The sequence below is a fragment of the Crocodylus porosus genome, unplaced genomic scaffold, assembly GCF_001723895.1.
Source record: "Crocodylus porosus isolate Cpor-Errol unplaced genomic scaffold, CroPor_comp1, whole genome shotgun sequence".
NCBI lineage: Eukaryota > Metazoa > Chordata > Crocodylia > Crocodylidae > Crocodylus > Crocodylus porosus.
The window spans coordinates 15908702-15929113 of NW_017728943.1; the positions used below are offsets into that span (position 1 = coordinate 15908702).

General features: G+C 44.0%; 1 protein-coding gene across 4 annotated transcripts in view; it reads left to right on the plus strand.

The window, feature by feature from the left end:
• LSAMP (limbic system-associated membrane protein) overlaps positions 1–20412 on the plus strand; it is a 1430869-nt gene that overhangs the window by 1119452 nt on the left and 291005 nt on the right. The gene's annotated exons all lie outside the window — the stretch shown is intronic.

Here is a 20412-nt window from a genome sequence, read left to right on the forward strand (position 1 = left end):
TTCCTGCCCTTTGGGTGGGGGGCTGGACTCAATGATCTTCCGAGGTCCCTTCCAGCCCTAATTTCTATGAAATCTATGAAATTTCCTCCTGATCTCATGTATTTTCCATACACTTCCTTTTTCTGGCTGCACAGGGGGACATCTTTAAAAGGAGTGCTAGGTATGTTTCTCTCTCTTTCTCTCCCTTGTTCTCCATTTCTGAGTCTGGTAGCAAGGGTTTTGGTTAACTACACTTTGGAGCATCTAAATGTCATTGTGCATCCACAAGGGGTACACATACTTGCCCATCTATGTATACAGCCAGTGAGCAGTCTACTGTGCATACCCAGCATGTGCATGTAGAAAACTATGCCTGTGCACAGGCTACACAGCTAGGTATAGCATGCACACTTATGTATGAGTGGCATTTTTGGCACTTAGATGACCAGAACTGCCATATAGACAAAAAATCTGGACACCTGGACAACCAGAAAAGGAATAGAATGCCATGCTAAGTTTTCATCCCCCTTCTTGATAAGCAGCTTGTTTCCAAACTGCTCTTTATTTTCTTCAGGTTTTTTTAAAATACTTTATAAGTCAAGTCAAGTCAGTCCTGAGGCCAGTGTGACCATTGAGGCACCTTAGATGCTGTGCATCATTGATGATTATTTGAGCAAAGTGGTGCCCATCTCATCTCCAGGTATGGATGTCCGTTGGCTCACAGGGAACTCATTTGCCCTTTAACAGGCCTTGTTTTGAGTCCTGTTGGGTGTCTACACTCCCTCCTCATGCAGGCTAGCCCCATGTGGGAGTACTGGTTTAGTCACTGACTACCTGACCATGGAGCAAGCTGTACTGGTTTACCATGGTAACAGATAGCAGACCAAGAGAGGCCTGGCTTGCCAGGGAGTTTATAAGAGTTCACCAAATAGTATCATCTGGAGGTGACAGGTTGTTCTGTGAAAACTGTTTTCTGCAGTGAAATTGTATGTATTCATTATACAATTGCAATTAAGCAAATATACAATTGCTTGGCTAATTTCCCTGGTAAGGGTTCTCTTTCAATAGTGGAAGAGTGAAGGAATGGTCAGGAAGTTTTTGATGGAGACTTTTTTTTTAATCTGAAAAGGCCAATTTGTCAAAAGACACATATCGTTTCCAGTGGATTTTTGAAAATGTAAAATTCTCTTTCTAGTTGGTGTTTGGGGTTTTGTTTTGGGTTTTTAAATTTTTTTTAATGCAAGGCTTTTGTTTTGTTTTACTATACTTTTGACTTCTGAATCTCACACCTTTGCTGTTAGTATTGATGTGCGGGTACATGCTGCTCACCAGTGGTGATGTTCCTCCCAAGAAGAGTCTGCATGTCAGTGATGTGTGAAGCAAATATAATTTGCAATGCAGTTTTGGATTACTTGTCACTTTCAGCTCGGAAAGGCACTTTATAAATATAAGGATTATAATTATTTCTATTTCTTAATTACCAAGCATTACTGAATTTGTCCATGCTAAATATGGTAGGGAGTAATGTACTGCAACCTTCACTGCCTCAGATATTGAGAAATAATCTTTGGAGTCATAATGAAAATAATAATAATTAAAAAAAAAGTCTTCAGACAGCTTTCCTACCCCAGGAAATAAATGGGAACATTTTGATTTTACCCGTGACAATATACAGTCTGCCATTTTATGATTCAGAAAAGTTTTGAGTCTGGAAATTAAACTGTCAGAGCTGAAAAGTATGGGACTGCAAAGTCCAGAATGTGTTTAATCAAAGTGTTGGGCTCATTCACAAAAGGAGCAGGAGATGAATTGTCCTGGAAGGATGCAACACTGCAAAATGTAATTGCAACATAAGGATAAAGGAAGGGAGATACAAGAAAAAGAAGAGATGGGTAAGGAAATCAAGGGCCCCTAGAAAAATAAGAGCTGGATTTTCCTACTGGTCCAGACACATATGAAGAGAGAAAAGGCAGTTTCTTCTTCGTTCTTTCCATATGGACATTTTTACCCCCATGTCTTATCCCTAGGCATATGGCAAAATCCACATCTATGAAAGGAAATTCACATGCCTAACTACTCTGATAGAAATATTTAGGTAGAAGGCAGGGCAGTGTGGCCTCTTAGGGTCCCTATACACACACTCCAAAGTGTTCTAATTAGACTGTGTTGGAATAGACTTGATTAATCAAGTCTGCTCCATGCTCTAATTAGAATGCTCTAGCATTGCAACAGTATCACATGCATAAGCCCCTGCAGGTTTAAACATGGCCACTGGGGCACTTTAACCAAAGCTCATCAAATGGCTATTTTTAAACGTGTGGAGGCTTAATACATGTGATGCTGTGGTGTTTTAATTAGAGCAGCTCTCCAGGAATTGCTCTAATTAAAATGCCAACCCAAACCCCAGTAAGTATGTGTATAGGCACTAGGGCTGTGCGAAGCTTTGGGTGCTGATTCAATTTGGAGGAGATTCAGCCTGATTCAGCAGCTGGGCTGAATCTCTGAATCCAGATTGAATCAGGGGACCAATTAAAAGGTCCAAATCGATTCAAAGCTCTCCAAATTCATTTGGAAAAGATTCGGAGAGTTTTGGTGATTTGGGCAGTCCCTGCTGGCTGCAGCAGGAAGCTGGACACAGACTCCATGCTGGTAAGTGGGGGCAGGGAAGGGGAGGCTCCAGCCCCCTTGAGTGCCTCCCACAACTCCCGCCCACTCTCCCAGTCCCCCCATGCCTGCGCCGCTCGCCCCAGCTCCCGATTGTTTTAAAAAAAAGCCCCTAGTCACCGGCTCCTGCCAGGCAGGGGGGCAATCCCCATTGCCCCCCACTGCCCCACACCACATGGAGGTCTCTGCCACCAGCCCCCCGATCCATGCCTGCTCTCCTAGCCCTTCAATAGCTGCCACACTCACCCCAACTCCCAGCCCTTTAAAAACCAAACAAAAATCCCCAAACTCACCAGCTGCTGCAGTGACCTTGGAGCTTCTTCAGGCTCATGACAGAGCCCCCCAGGCAGCACGAGTTAGTGGGGGGCAGTGGAGATCACTACCCCGCCTCCCCCCCCATGCCTGGCAGGAGCTGGTGATCCTGGGCTTCTTTTTTTTTTTTTTTAATTTAAGGGCAGGGAGCTGGGATGGGTGGGGCAGCGATGGGGAGGGCTGAGATAGTGGGTGGGGGTCAGGGGGCTCATGGCAGTGGGGGGCAGTGGGAATCTCCCCCCCTGCCTGGCAGCAGCCAGTGAATGGGGGCTTTTTCTATTCAAAGAGCCAGGAGCTGGGGCCCAGTGGGGCTGGGAGAGCAGGCAGGGGATGGGCCCTGTGTGATTTGGATGAATTGATTTGGGGCAGTGATTCGAATCACTGAATTGAACACTGTCCCCCGAATCAGCCAAATCCAAATCCGAAGCAAATACTAGCTGCTTCAAACAGACCTAATAAACACCCTTAGAAACTAACTAGGTTGAAGACCTGGTCTTTTGTAGGTAACAACTTAACTTTATGCTTTGTTCTCAAATGGCATCTGTTAAATTAGGCTGTTGCATACAAAAGGCCATGACTTTTAACCAGTTACTCTCTGTGAGACCACCTTGTGCTACTTGCTGCCTGATTTTTTTCAGAAACCACAGATTACCACCTCTATTTTCTGGTAAAAATATGGTATGTTTATAACCACAATGGTTGAAATGGTACAATTCCTTCTATGAATGCTGGAATAAGAGTATCCACAAAGGGAGTTTATTTTTAATAAAGGGAGTTTTATTTAAACTTCCTGGTTTCAATCCAGTGCAATTAGTATTAATGTGCAGGTATATACTAGTATAACTACATTACACTAGTTTTATTGTTGCAGTTAATTTTCCATGTAGACAAGTTTTTTTTTCGGTCGCTACATCTAACTCCAAGGGTAATGCTATCTGTCCCTCTATCTACCTATCCATCTGTCCATTCAAAGCGCAGCATTGGCGTATCTGAGCGTCTGTTTTATCCTAATCTTGTCCTTGTCCCTAATACCAGTGGATTGGTAACTATTCAAGGGTAATTCAACCCAAGTGGTATCTTTCTCCGTAACCACAGTGAGTGCCTATACATATTCCCCAAGGATGCGGGGAGAGAAGGGCATTTAATTAGAGCAGTTCCCATGCAGCTGTTCTAATTAAAATGCCTCAGCATCACATGGATTAAGCTCCCATGTTTTTAAAAATGGCTGCAGGACGCTTTATCTAAACCTCATTTGATGAGGTTTAAAGTACCCTGCAATGATTTTTAAATGTTTGGGTGCTTAATATAGGTGATGCTGTGATGATACTGCAGTATTCTAATTAGAATGTGGAGCAATGCATTCTAATTAGAATGCAAATGACCGCGTGTATAGGCAGCCATTGTAATATTGTCCCTTAAATTCGTGCTTACTCCATCCCCACAGTTTACCTTGTAGTTCCACTTATAATAAGGTAAATATATGTGTACTCGCATTTAATGCTTCATCTGATGCATCCTCAATTGGGAGAGGAAATATACTTTGCCCTTACAAGGGGAATGGCCTGGCAGATTACATTTGTCTTCGCCATCTCTTTTATTTTTGTAACTCTACCGTTAATGTTTTCCTTCAGATGCATCAATGCTCTTTAATAATGTAGCTGATCATGGTTCTAAAAAGGCACCAGTGTTTCATGAAGTGCTTCACCTCATTGTGAGGTTTAATTACAGCCACCAGTTTTGCCAGTTCTAATCTTCCTTGGATGGTGCCTTTGGACTAGAGACAGACATTGCACATAAACTGGTTTATGTGATCAGAAACTGGCTTAAACCTGTAACAGAACAAATGTTCAGTGCACATAAACCAGTTTGAAAATAGCTTATACCAGTTTGAGATAAACGTGGTTGAATATAGTATCAGACTTAACTGATTTAGGTCAAATCAGTTTATGCAATGCCTGTCTCAGACCCCTTCTTGGTTTAACTTAAACCAGAGTCCCCCAGCATCCCAGATGCTTTGCATCCCTTTGTGGGGCAGGGCTCTCTGCTCCAGAGAGCTGAGCTGGCCCCTTCACCTCTGCTCCCTGGCTGGAGCTCTGGCTTAGACGGCAGGCACAACAGCATCTACCTGGCTTCCCCTTGCCCTACCCCGCACTAGTCCCTGCTCAAACAAGGATTCCCCTCCTCCCCTCTCCCACAGCACAGACTGTAGCCAGTATGTGGTATGCAAGCTAATGCTGAGAGGTGTCTGTATAAGGCACACAGGACAAAGGCAGACAGGACAGTGTCCACATAGGGCTTTTTGGAGCTAATCAATAGGTATCTGGTAATGTCCCTCCATTCCTTCTTTGGAAAAAATTGTTTAAGAAGAGCTTGAACTAATGAAAGAGCCTTTTGTTTTCTTAATGGGCTGATAAACATTGTGTTATCAACTCCCTGCTGGGCTGGTCAGGAGCAGTGAGGGGCAGGGGCTTCCCCCCTCCCTAATCAGTGTGTCCTGCTGGGGCTTGGCTATGCTCCCCCAGCTCAGCATTGTGGAAGGGAAGGGAGGACTCCTCTAGCACTGCCCAGCTTCTAGCCTGGGCCACTGCAGAAATGTGTGTGTATTTCTTCAGTCCAGAGGGGGCATCTGTGTGGTTATAGACTGGTTCATCCTAGCCAGGTTAGACTAACCTGCAAAGATTTAATCAGTTCAGGCTCAGGCTTTTTGAATGTCTGTCCCTAGCCTTGAAGTCCAAAGTAATGGAGGACTCTTGGAGATTAGGGAGGAATCTGAAAAGTTTTGCCCACTGCTAATTAATTGAAAGCTCTGGTTTCTAAATAGCCCTGGAAAGGTTTTACTCACCATAGTTTGTCACTTCCAATCAATACTGTAGATGGTCTTATTCTGAGCACTCCCAAACTTGGAGGAATTTTTGGAGCTTGCTTTGAACTTTGCTGTTTGGGTGAATCTCTAATCCAGAGATGCATAATTAATGTCAGAGTTCCTTTGTGTTACCAGGATAGGGGAGCCTCAATGCATGGTTTGAATGAATTAGTTTGCTGTATCCTTGCTCTTTTCTTTGCTGTTGTTAGCTGTATGTGTACAGCCTGTTCTCCTATTCTCTTCATCTCTGCCTCTGTGTGCACAGAGCAAATAGGCAGATCTGACATGTAAAGGTATCGTCAGAGCCAATTTACAGCAAGTGGTAAAGATCATACTGAATTCATCTTAAAATGCCGATCCAGAGGGAGCCTCTAAAGTCCAGTGTGAGAGGATTTTTAAAACTGTAGTTACAACAGGAATCAAAACAGTTTTGCAGCTGAGATGGACAGATCAGTTCAGAGACAAAGGCTGACCTGATCTTTCACTCAGACCTTCTCTGAGGGGTGAGAGAGTCTGATTGTTTTTTAAATTTCCATGCACCTTTTACTCCCAGGCACTAGCACAGGATGGAGGCAGAAGTGCTGAAGTCATGCTAGATGCTGTATGCCTCCAGCTACACCTGCCCCTTTAAAACCAGAAAGCACGAAGCACAGAAACACACCAGCAGAATTCCAGTCCACACCTTCACTGCACCATTTCCCAGGGGTGCTTGGATCACAGGATTTGTTTCAGCTTGGTGTTTATGGGTACACTGCTGCAATTAAGCTCTGGATTTCAATCTAAATCTTGTCAACACTTTTGACCCAAGTAGCTAACCAAATTAATTTGGAGGTCATTCCAGATAGGGTCAGAGACTATGAAGATGAAGTCAGGTTTATTTGATGTTATTCTGTTTAGTTAAAAGAATGGACAGTGTTGCTTCCTGGGGCCCAGAAGGTATCCTATAGTCAGACAGAGTTTCCAACTCCAAGACTTTTTCAGCTAGCACCCTGACCCAAAAAGCCCTCCTTTAAAAATTATCTCAGAACACCCAAAAGCAGTCCAAGATCACTGTGCTGAAGCTTCCTTCTCTATTTCAACATCCTGCTACCTTCTCTTCTTCTGCCCCACTTCCCTCCCTTCCTAAACACTAGCCCAGTTAAGCCCTTCTACTCAGTACATTCAAATTCCTGAGCAGGCTTTCAAGGCAGTTAAACTTTTCAGTAGCAGTTTCAATGGGCTTGTCTACATGTTCATTAATGCACTTTAGATAATGCAGATTAAATCTAGTACCTTCGGGCATTTTTACACATGCTCTGAGAATGGGGAAGGGGTGCTTTAATTAGAGTGGCTCCAAGAGCCACTCTAGGTCAAGTGCCTGCAGCATCTCATGAATTAGTTTGCTGTGTAATTACAGAACATGGGAGCAGCCTCCCAGCACATCTACAGGCATCCTCCATTGTGACGTATTAGAAAGAGGTACATTAGCTTATTTTAATGCACATTAACTAAAGAGCATTTTTGTTGTGCTTTAATGTACATTAAAATAGGCTAATGTTCCTTAAAGCACATGTGTAGACATGCTCAATGTATGGTTTAATCCAGTTTATTAGCATCACTGAAATTTGAGTTATTTGGACCTGGACCCTCTTCTAATTTAAAAGTATCTCTGATGAAGCTATAAGGGCTTTTTCAGTACCAATCAAATGGATTGAGGCATCTTGTGAGCCCTGGTTATACTTACCTTGGAGCTAAAATTTAGCTCCAGCATTAGTCGAGGAAGGAAGGCACATCTTCACATCATCTGCAAAGTTTTTAATGCAAAGAAAACTATCTGATTCTCTCAATTCTTCCCTCAGGCTTGTTGTTCCCTCCTCCCCTCCCCATATACAATGACACAAAGCTATCTTTAGCTGAGACACTGATTAATCCAACATTAATCCTCCTGCCTAATTGTACTTTGCTATTTTCTCTTCCTTTATCCTTCAATTGCTCGACTGGGCAGGGGGTCTGGAGGGCAAACACATTCATTATGTTACCAGCAAACAAGATATGAATCGCACTGCAGGGGACAAAATTAAATTTACAGTTTCCCCTTGTACATGTCATAAACTATTGATTTAAAACAAGAGGGGAAGCAACAGCAGACCAAGCACAACTGCAATCTTGTGCTGATTTCTCTGCGTTCCAAGAGAGGTGCTGGTCCCTGACAGTGGAAATACAGCAGGGGGCAAAAGCCTGAGATACTGGTCTTTTTTGTTGCCAGAAGGACAGTTGGGAGAGTAGGTGAGTAGGGAAGGTTTTAGTTGTTGGTTATTGGTAATATATAACGGAGTGCCATACCATGGACTGCCAGTGCACTCAGGGACTCTAGATCTCAAAGGGCAGAAATGGTTTTGTTAGTGTCACTGTGTGAAGGCAAGAATGTAAGCAGTAAATTAAACCTTTCCTTTTTGCATGTGTCTCCCCCTCTCTGTTCTCCCTTCTGCACCCTAGAGGTTTTAAAGAAGAAGCAGGATCTCATGGATAGTCACCCAGAACACTTGGGTTTGATTACTAGCGCCTCTACAGCCTTCCTTCATGATCTGGGGCAAGCTGCTCCATCTCTGTTTCCCCTCCAACCTTTTGTCTGTGTGGCCTATTTGGAACATTAGGTGTTTTCAGCAGGGGCGATCTCTCATCTTGTGTGCGTACAGTACATAGATAGCACCACAAGAACCTGATCTCCCATCAGCCTGTTAGATGTTACCGGCTTTCTAATGCTCCCAACCTGGTGCGCAGTTTGCATTCCCTTCCCTGGTCTTGCTGAAAAGAGAGGGTGCCAGGCATTGGCAGTTCTGGCACATTGTGTGGTGCTTAGCTAAATCGGGCCTTAGTGACTGGCAACTTGTTGGCATCTGGAGTTTGGATTTGCACCCACCTTTCATTTCAGATCATCCCTGATTCAGCTGGTTGTGCTCATGTAGTAGGAAGCCAAGGTGAGTTATAACATCCGCTGACACAAGGGAAGTGCCCTAGTGTGGACGGTATAAGGCCCTCTCTCACTGGACTCCCCCACTGGTGCTACAAACAGGTTTTCTGGGAGCGGATTTGGAGGCAAACCATTTGCAGCTCTGCTAAGGAATGGGAGCTAGGTACCCGGTAGAATAGTCCATCAGTGATGGGGTGTAAATGACTGAGTCCATGCCAAGCCTACAGCCGGTTCTTAATACAGTTTGATTGGGTGCGCCATGAAATTATTGCAGACAACTGTTGTTAACAGCAGGTCATCTGATTAGTGCAGATGGACTTTGAGTGGGTGGCTTATGTGCCCAGCTTGGGCTAGGGAAGAGTCAAAAGCTGTTTCCATATTTTTTTCTCCCTTCAAATTTCTTACTGCTACAAGCCACCCAGGCCAGCAGTAATACTAATGTTGCAGTGTTGACATGTGTTTGAATCAATGGGTTTGTCTAGACTACACCATTTCCTTACCAGCATCTTTTCTATACTAGAATTCCCATCAACAATGAGGCACAGATGCCAGTCATGCTGGAAAATGTAGAGGGAAAGCATCTAATGGAAGTAAGGCTTAGAAAGACAGCATATTTGTCCTTAGGTGGAGAGGCTCCAAGTGGATAATGCATATGCAGAGCAACAGTGTATTATGTGCAATTCTTGTGTTACTTTTATGTAACTTAGTCTGCTCAGTATTAAATATAAGCACTGCCTGTTGAAAGCTGATAGTAAAAAGAGGACGCTTTTTAGTGAAGACTGACTTCTATTGTCTAAAAAATCTAGTATCTAGGTTATATATTCAGAAGCACCTTTTACAGACATCTGATGTATAGATAGGCTGTTTACATATACAGACAGTCCTCAGACTTACTATGCAACTAGTTCCTGAAAACTGTCTTAAGTCAAAACATTGTAACTGAGAAACAATTTTCTCATAAGAAACAATGTTATAAATGAGGGACTGGTTCCTGAACCAAGGCCTGATACCCTATTTTCACCAAATATATCCCAGAATTTTGAACTATGATGACAGGCTGAGAGCTATGGGGCTCTTCAGCCTGGAAAAGCCCAGGCTCAGGGCTGATCTGATAGCCACCTATAAGTTTATCAGGGGTGACCACCAGTTTCTGGGGGAACGTTTGTTCACCAGAGCACCCCAAGAGATGACGAGGTTGAACGGTTATAAACTACTGCAAGATTGTTTCAGGCTGGACATAAGGAAGAATTTCTTTCCTGTCCGAGCCCCCAAGGTCTGGAACAGCCTGCCAGCAGAGGTGGTTCAAGCACCTACGTTGAATACCTTCAAGAGCAAATTGGATGCTTATCTTGCTGGGATCCTATGACCCCAGCTGACTTCCTGCCCTCTGGGCAGCGGGCCGGACTCGATGATCTCCTGAGGTCCCTTCCAGCCCTGATGTCTATGAAGTCTATGAAATCTACTCAATCAATTATAGATTAGTAATATAGCTACATTAATATATTTATAATATATTTGTAAATAGCAATCATATTGCCTTGGAAGGACTTCTTTGAGGTGGCTTTGCTGGACTTTTTGAAGGGCTCTTGGCTGGATTCTTCTCAGGAGTCTTGGCTACAGGTTTTTGCGGAGTCTTGTCTACTTTCTTAAAGAAAGTGTCCAAGGAAGTTTGGACAGATGTTCTCCAGGGAGATGGGCAATGCAGTGAACTTGTTCACTGGCATGGCAATGCATCAGATCAAGTGTTGTAAGTCAAAACTGGCATTGTAAAGTTGAAATAGTGTGTCAATTTATAAACATTGTAAGTGTGAAATGTAGTAACTTGAAATGTTGTTAAGTCGAGGACTGCCTGTATATTAATATCTTACCCAGACAGTGCTTTTGTCACATTTCTTACAGTTGCAGAGGGAGGTGGGATGTGTTGTGGGTGAGCAAACATCTGTTAAGGATTCACTTGTATTCTAGTTCAAATGAAAACCTTAGACTCTTGAGGGGAAATGCCTTAAGTCTCAGTGCCTGGATCTCCATATTTCTAGCTCACCAGGATCTCTTTATAGCCATGGGATGTTGTGAGGGCTGGGGAAGGATTACAGGATATTATCATTGTTAACTTGCCGGTATTTAATCTTTATTTTTCTTTCTTTTTATGGTCACAGCATTAATTTGAGTTTACGGTTTTGTTGTCAGAGATTTTGCTGTTCATCAGCTAACCGAGGAATCCTTATTAACATGTGAAATGAGAAGGGAAAAACACATTTAAAACTAGAATAAATTTTACTCGAATGCTTTCCCTTATTTCTGTACTGTATGGTGTTGTCAAGCCTCAGAAATATTCACTGAACTTCCCTTTAGCAGTTGCATCTCCACCGAGTAGAAGAACTAGTTTATAGCTAGTGTAAGCAACCCTTGATATGTCACATAGTGTGTCATGTGGACCTCACACACCCAAAACCCTCAGGCCTGCTCCCCAGAAAAGAGATGTCCAAAGGGGGTTCCAACTTTGTCCCATCAACACGATCCAATCCAAACAAGTTTCCAGAAGTCCATATATGGACATTTCAGGCCAGATCCTACTCCACTTACTAGATGCCTAAGTGTGACTCTTTTCCACCCTACTTGTTTCCTAAGAAATAGCTACTGCAGAAGATTAACAGGTCCTCCTCCTCCTCCTCTCTGCTCTTGGTGACTTGCTCTGAAGGCTGAGATAATGGCATGTTACAAAAGCAGGTGTGTTAGTATTTTTTTCATGTGCTCCAGCAAGGGCATCCACTTATGCACCAAATAGGTCAAAGAGGATCTGACCCGTCTCCTCCTCATAAAGGGGCAAGATGATACATATGTTAGATTCACTTCTGTGCCTGATCAGCAGAGGAGGTAAGTCTGCTGCAACTCTGTCTAGATAGCTCATAGCACCAGCTTCATGTGCCTTTATCTCTGGGTCTGTGGTTCTACCAGATGGGGATCAGTCAAGGTTGTGGGTGTCACACAACCTCATTTGACACTCTGGAAGCCTGTAACCTGCATGACCAGCTGGGCAGCAAGTTGAAGGCAGTGCCAAAAACCATATGCACACCCCTCACACATGCTCACCGGGGGCTGCCTTGGGTGTCTGGGCTTGTGCAGAGCCACCGCTAGGGGGCGCCAGGTCTCAGGTACGTTACAAGGGAGGGTGGTAAAGTTTTGTTTGCCTAGGACAGGGGGGAAAAAACTCTTGTACTACACCTGCTCTAACTCGGTGCTTTTCTAAAATTTGTACAAACTCCAGTTCTGTCATTCCTTCAACCCCATTCTTGGCTTACTTTCAACAGCAGCGTTCCATGCTTTAATAAGAAGCTACAACAATTTTTCACCTACTTTTGGCAATTTAAGATCCTAAACCAACGGGAGGTATAACACCACAGAGAGAAACTGTTTTTATGACATTCTCCAGTAAGTCTGTCTTTTTCACTCCAGTGTTTAACACTTCATCCCTTTTTTCTGTCTGACTCTTAATTATGGACCTTAGTACCATTTTCAAAACCATCTTTAGAATAGGCCTGTAGGAGTAGTCCTAACATCCTTTCTTGGCCTGACTTGGCAGCTGAATATCAGAAGGAGAACACTTGCCTTGTCATTTGTTGCCTTGTGTTGTTTTGGGGTGTCGAGGGGGAGGCTCACAAGAATATTTTGACAGTTGCCATTCATTTGTAAATCCAGCAAGGACTGACTCCTTCATCCTATCTAATTGCCCCTCCCGTTAAAACCTGTCCTGAAAAATGCAAGTGTGGATGCAGGAGCTAGAAGTGCCACACCAACTACAAATTCTGTTGTCTCACAGAGGGTTTGGGTCACTGGGCTTCCCCTTCCCATCTGGATCCTCAGGATACTATTAACCCACTCTGTGCAGGTGACCATTGGCAAGCCAACATAGCCGAGGTGTGTGTTAGTCGATTCCAAGAGCAACTCCCAATGCTTTCATTCCCCTCTCCTCCCTCACCCCAATCCAGTGCTGAAGAGCAGGGCTGTTTGTTAGAAGCCTCGGGGAACCTGCGCTCTCACCAGTGCCCAAACTTCACTGACATTTGTTCTGTACAGTACCTTGTATATAAAGGACTTGCTGCAACATATGGCTAACACTCCACACTTCAAGTGTTATCCATCACATTACAGAGTCCAGCCTCACATCCCTCATGAAGCCAGGGGAATAGCATGGTCCAGAGTCTGTCAAGTGGTGGTCTGCTGAATCTATCTCTGGAAGCAGCTCTGTGGTTACTCTCACAGGTCCTGCTGAGATCTGAGCGCTGTTCCAAAGAGCTGGCAACAAACAGATGAGGAAGCAGTGTGCTGAGCACAACTGGAAAGAGACAGAGGGAAATGAACTTGAGGGATGGAGGGAGCTCTTTGTGAACAGAAAAAGAAGAAGGGATAGATGGTGGATTAGGATGGGAAGGAAGAAATGAAGGGCAGCTGTGTTTCAAAGAAGATGTTAAACCAACATTTCAGGCTCTCATTGACCTATTGCATTGTTCTGTAAGCACAGATTACTAAACCAGGAGTCAGGTCAAAATTTAATTTGGACAATCACAGCCTCTGACTCCCACGGTGGTTCCAGTTGACATTTACAATCTGAGCTGAATATTTACATCATACAGCCTCCATATTCCAACCCAGGGGGTGGGGGCGGGGTTGGCATGTCAGTGGTGTGTGAAATGCTTCCCCATTAGGGTTGTATGAGGTTACAGCTTCCCCTGTGGCTTCTCCATGCTAATCACAGTCCTTCCTCAGGCAACAAGGCTCTTGGGAATCAGTGGGGCTGCTCTCTGTTTTAAGAGCTACCCGTGACATACAAAAATCACTTAGTAAATAGTTGCAAGTTCCAGAGTTTCCAGCCCATTGGCAACGTTTGTCCTGATAAGGTGGGAGGAAGGTGAGAAGGCAGGTATCGGGATGGAAACAGCTGGTTTGTGAACACTGCCCATGGACCCCAGGCAAGCTCAGAAAATGGCAGCTGGCAGATGAATAAAGCTCTGTGGGCTGAACTGAAACACATCTCCCATTAGGCACTTCCAAGCCCAGATTTATGCCTCCAGTCATTCAACAATATAGAAAGAGCCCACCAGGGTCTCTTGCCACAGGGGCAGCATAGAGTCATGCCATCCCAGAGGCAACTCTTTGTGATGTTGTTCCTCAGGGAGGCAGGCTGCTGGAGCACACAGAAGCCAAGCATTGGGGTCACCCCTTGAGGAGCAGCCTTTCCCTGTCTATGAGTCTACTTTCCCTGGGCAAGAAGAGGGTAAGGCATTGTGACATCACTGTCAGTAATGTTATATGGTGGGCCCTAGAAACCCCATTCCCTGCAGTAGGCCTGTATCAGCACATCATCATAAGAGATCATCTAAATGGGCTAAGATAGGAGTGGAGAAGAAGGCACTGAGAGATGCCAAGCAGAGGTGGAAATAGCGCTTACATCTCTTGGGTACCAGTCCAGTGCCCTGTATATACCCTGGCCTGCACTGTTCCTGAGTGCTAGCCACACACAAGACAATTTTCTCCTCGGTCCTTTGCAAAGTGGGATGCTTTTTGCTCCCTCACCTCTTCCTTCCCTCCTCTTTTTTCACCTGTACAGTGAGGCACACTCGTGCCTCCTGGTATGAATCATACGTGAACAACCCAACACACTGGGGTTTTGCAGGTTATTGGGAGCCCTGCAGCCTGTAACACTTATGGCTGTCAGTGCCCATTATGAAGTGTTGACAGTGTCAGGGCGAGGTGAGACATGAAGATGAAGTCTGTGTCCTGAGGACCTCAACACTCACACTACGTGCATCCCCTTCCGAAGTACAACAATGGCTTTCGCTTGTTACAGAGATTACGGGAGTAGTAAAATCTGATGGTGCAATAATAGTAATTAATAATAATAATGGGTGCTTTAAATGTATTTGGTTGTGATTTATTAGACTGAGCACCATAGGCATGTAGAGAGCTTTGCAGGCAGGAATAAAAAGACAAGGTGACTGGGCTTTAAAATTGCACATCTGGGCATGATTTGGAGAGGCAATTTATTGACACCATAAATGACGGCTTTTTAGAGCAGCTTGTTTTGGTGCCTATGAGTGAGATGTAACTCTTGATTTAGGGCCCTATTCAGTACTACACGCTCTTCAAGTAGAACTCCTGCCAAGCCCCTCATGGCCAAGAAGAGGTAGGACTGGGTGGTAATGAATGCAAGGGGGATTTGTTTCTGAGGTGACCAGACAGAGACAGATTCTGTGGCTTTCTCTGGCTCTCCAGTGCCTGTACTGCCTCACACAGCCTGTGCTGCCCAGAGCTATGGTCTCCCTCAGAAGTATTCTAGATTATACTTCTTTTGTGAAGATCTAACGGTGCATATGAGGTGGTTTATTCAGTGCCTAGTTAAAATACTTAATGGTTTTGCATAAATGGGGAATTAGGGTGGCCACCTCCTTGGAGACAATGAGAGCTTTGCTTGTGGAATGAATGAATAGAGATTTCTCAATAGCCTTAGCAGTAGCAGTAGTGATACTGGGCCTACAAAGTATATGGTGATGGCCAGACTTTTTAGAATAGATAGTCCCCTACTTGAGGTGGATATTTCTCAGGGAAGAAGAGAAAGGAGAAGACAGAGGTGTATACAAGGTAGTCAGAACATGAAGGGAAGAGCTCCTGTGGGTAATGTGGGACACAGTGAGACTGAGAATGACTCCCCTAGAGGGTAACACAGAATTGATGAACTTCAGAATCGAATGGTTTGAACACCCGGAGGACAAGGACAATGGCTAGCAGCTAGCTGAAGGGTAAAATAAAATTAAAAACAAAACCAAGCCAAAAAAATCCTCTTTAAAAGCCCCAGAATCAGCTTGGAGGTCATTTCTGACTTGGTATTAAGGGCACAGATGGTTCTGTGAAAAGGAAGAAAAGGAAACAATTGAAAGGGGAAGACAAAGCTTTCCAAGTGACAGGGTGGAGTGTAGGAGTATATTAGAGCTAATAAAGCATCTTTAAATAATGGGAAATCTGTCCAAAGAGCTATATTAGATGGGATCATACATAATGGTAGGTGAGGTATAAATGGGGAAAAAAGTGGTCTGAAAACAAGAGCCTGGCTAACTTGTCACAGAGGTTGCAGAACCATTAACAGAGAGCAGTATGCATCTGTGGCTGTGGGTTGCTTAGAGATCACCAAGGGAAGCCAGGGGTGGGGGCATTAATTAAAGAAGATGATGGAGTAGGAAAGCAAGCAGAAGACGTGTTTTTCTATCAGTCTTGATGATAAAACAGTATCTTTTCCAAAGGTGCTTTTAAAGAGAAACATAGCTGAGGTCACAGAAGAGGAATTACCAAAGACCAAGGACTCTGAGATAGTCCTATCCCCTGCCTTCATTGTTCTTTGTCTTTCTTAACCTATTTACCCTTCCAACACTCCTGGAGGTGGGGGAACTTTTCTACCAGCATTTTGGGCAACACCTGATACACAAAGCGTTTGCTTGACTTGCCTACAGAAGCATGTAACAGACCAAAGGCACCTAGGTCTCATGAGTCCTGAAATACTGCCCTAACAGAGGATCTATTCTTTCTTTTATCCAATGCAGGACTTGCCCACATGAAGCAGAGAAAAAGGGTCTGCCTGCAATTGCAGTCACTGTTGTGATTGAAGCTTGTGTAGGCACACCAGAACTAGCTGTATATTAGCTCAGGAGAAGATTGCAAGCAGTGAAACCACATCAGCAAAGAGCTCAGCACGGGCTGTAGAAATGACCTGAGAACCTGTGTCGATACTCAGGTGGTAGACCTCAGCTGAACTCCAGGCCATGGTGGCTCTGCAACTAGCAATACCCCTGCTAGGTAGTTGAATGTATGCATGGCCTTTGGAAACTACAGTGCCCTAAGTTTCACATTCTGCTGCCTGAGCAAGATGTCCATCCTAAATTGAAATGCTATTCATATCAACAGGACCTTGATGCAGCAGGGTGAGGGGAGTAGATCCTATTTGAAGTGCATTCCTTCCTTCACCCTTTACATCCCCAGAGTCCTCAGAACCAGTCCTTTGAACACAGGAGAATAGGGGATGCAGTCATACCTGAGGATGGAGCTAGAGCATCTCTGTCCCCAGGGAACTAATGCCTTTGGTTCCTCAAAGCTGTGAATAATCTGAGATAATTTTCTATCCTCTGTATTTTGCCACTGAAGGGGATGATATATACATGCTAAATATTTTGTTATTGTTCTTATTACCCAAAGTTATGGATCAGCTTGAGAAGCTCGAATGCAGTAAATCACAGGGATTGGATAATGTTAGTCTCAGGGTTTTGAGGTAAATAATGCATGAAATATAATGACAACATGCCATGATGGATTCTTATAAACAGTGTCTTGCTAATGAGTGCAAAACTGCTAATAACAGGTCTAAATTCTGTGAGAAGCATCTTGCTCCTCTATTAATTGCTGAGCTCCCTCTATTTTCATGGAAGATGATACAGGTCTATCCCTTGCTGGTCCATTGGTACCAATTTTAGAGGAAGGATCATAGTTTTGTGGATAAAGAGCAGGACTTGAGTTCAGGATTCCAGGGTCTACTCTATCCCCAGTTTTGCCAAGGACTGGGGCTAAATCACTATCCCTTTCCCGTCTGTAAAATGAAGAGGATAGTACATTGTGTGATAGGGATGGTCTCCATTCATGTATATTTGCAATGTGTGTAGAGATCCTTGAATGGGAGATGCTCCATTCTATTATTTGTACTACAAGGAACTATTATTTTTTTAAAATAAGACAGGGAATTACAGATCTGTGAGCTTCCTCTCTACTCCAGCTAAACTGATTGAGAAGCTAATTAAAGACAGAGTCACTACAACTCTCAGATAAGTATAACATGACAGGGTGTATCCAGTGTAGCTTCTGCACAGGAAAATTGTGCCTTTCTCAGCTGTGAGATTTTTTTTAACTTTATTAAAGTAATAGATAAAGGTGATCCCCAGCAGACATAATGTACTTTGATTTTCATAAGGCTTTTGATAAGGTCTTTCAAACAAAATTATGAAGGGAAATAAATAGCCATAGGATAAGGGGCAAGGTCTTGCCATGGATTATAAACTGCTTAAGCATTAGGAAGCAAAGAACAGCAGCTCCTTTGCATAGCGAGAAGTTAATAGTGGGAGGCACTGGCCACAGCAGGGCTGTTTAATCCGCTCTGCAGCATGTTGGGAATGCAGTGATGACTCCAAGCTGTTTTGACTGGGGAAAAACAGAGGACTTTGACAAAGACAACTTTCTGAGCAGGCCATTTTCCTAATCCTCTCTTCAAGCACAGTCCACATGCTGTGTTAGTCTAGTCCCTTCTCTTTTCTTAATGTTTGGCTTTATGAAAATGTAGTGTCATGGGTCACTTTAAACATTCTCCCTACGCTTGACTGCTCCTAGGGTGGCTTCTCCTGAACTGCTCGTCCCCTGGGTTTTCTTACCCAGAGCGTGCCTCCCATCTCCCTTACAGACAGGCAGAGAGAGAAGTTAGTTGCCTGTCTTAGTGACTCAGCAGAACTTGTAGGCACAGCGGGAAGAAGGCCGTGGGACACCAGATTAGATATAAAGTATATGAGGGTATGGCAATGCAAACTGCAGAAACGGCCTCCACTTCAGCTGCATGGTGATGAGCAGGGAGCTTGCTAGCTCCTCAGAGGAAAGAGACCTGGGAAGTGTGGTGAGTAAGTCGATAAAAGCTTCAGTGAGTAGCAGCAATTCTAAGAGCATAGAGGATGTTTGGGTGCCTTTAAGGGACAGGAAGACAATAGGGAATATGTTATAAAAAATGACATTATCATGAACACTCGTTATGCCACCATCTAAAGCACTGTGTAAAATTACCGGAGGGCCGTGAAGCATGGTTAGTAATCTTGAGAGATTTGCTTACAAAGACAGCGGCAAGTTGAACTGAATGGGATTTTTTATTGCGGCAAACTCACAATTTGTACAAACTCCATTTTCTCCCTTTTTTTTATTCCTCTCCTTTCCATTCTCTACCCTGAGCCTCCTCTAGTGTTCTTGAGCATGCATTGCACTTTCTCGCTTCTGGTCTGATCCATGAGCTTGAGACATGCCAAAGCAATTGCAAAGAAGAGGTAACTTAGTCTCCAGAAAAATAAAGAGCCAAAGGGATCTTAATTGAGTTTTTTAGGCTAATGAAGGGTACAGCGAAAGCCAAGCAGTCCCTCCCTTTTCTGTTGCTCATAGTACTAGAACAAGAGGTCATTCTGAGATGCTAATGGAGGCTTAATTTAGATTGCATGAAAGGAGACACTTCTCACACAGCAGGTAGTCAGCCTGTGAAATCCACACTGCCTCAGGAGGTCAGAGAGTCAAATGCTGTAGAAGGATTTTTAAAGGTTCTGGGTAATTTTTCCAAACAATGATAACCATTATTATTTAGTCTATGGTAGGACTGAGAGGCCCAGACCAGTAGGGTCCCATTGGGCCAGCTACTGTACAAACAGAGTGTAGAAGAAGAGTGCAGGCCCCAAATGGCTTAAAAACCAAACAGACAAAAATGCTGTGTGTGGATGGGATGTGAAGGCAGACAGGGGCATGGCCTTGGTCACTTGGGCAATTTGTGTTAGACCTAGGTATCAGAGCCAGCTTTGCTGTAATCACACTTCTTCTCTTCATTGGCATCCAGTTTGACTAAGTTTCCAATTCTACAGCTCCCCAGTGCTAAGGTGTGTTTGGGGCATGTGTCTGTGATGGTGTAACCCGACATACTGCTTTCAAGCTGGGAGTCACCATTGTTAATCTGACATTAAAATAATAATAATAATAATAATAAAATTAACTCTGATGGCATTTTGGACTAGGGGGCTGTTTTCAAGTGCTCAATGGTCCTCTGTATGAAGCCTATATGCATACTTTCTCTCTGAGGCCACTGTTATGGGACAAGCTATAGCTGTGACCCTTTATCTGATCCTTCTCAGTGCACTCAGTCAAGGCAGAACCCTGAGATTTTCTCACTTAGGGTCCAATATCTGGTTTACAGCACTCTGTGGATTAAGTGTCCTTGCCTAGCCACTCCTATTGGGTTTATTTCCCTTCTGAAGCCTGTAGCCAGTGGACGTTCATGGCCCAAAACAGTCTTTGTATTATGGACGTACTGTATACTTTAAATAAGAACAGAACATCAGAGACAAGGGGCATTGATACATGTGATAGAGCTCTGCTCCAATGCGTGTAATTAGCACACGTTGAGCAGACTCAATTAATTGAGTCTGCTGGAGCATACTAAATAGTGCACTCCAGCAGCCTCCGCATCATGTGTCTTCAGTGTCCCTGCAGTTCAAAATGGTGGTGGGGGTGCTTTAACTAAAGCTTGTTGAATGAGCTTTAGTTAAAGTGCACCCACTGCCATTCTGAAACATGGGATGCTGAATACATGTAGCACTGTGGGAACTTTAATTAGAGCAACTCTCAGAACCGCTTTAATTAAAGCACTTCCCCCACCCCCACAGAGCATAAGCTCCCTAAATTACACCCCAAACAAATGTCCCAAATGAAGAAATCCAAGGGGTAAATCTCATGCAGCCCTACTAAGTAGGGTCGGAAGCCAGAAAACCAGAGAGCATGGGATCCAGGGAGGTTTACTAATGTGGACCTTTAGACAGAA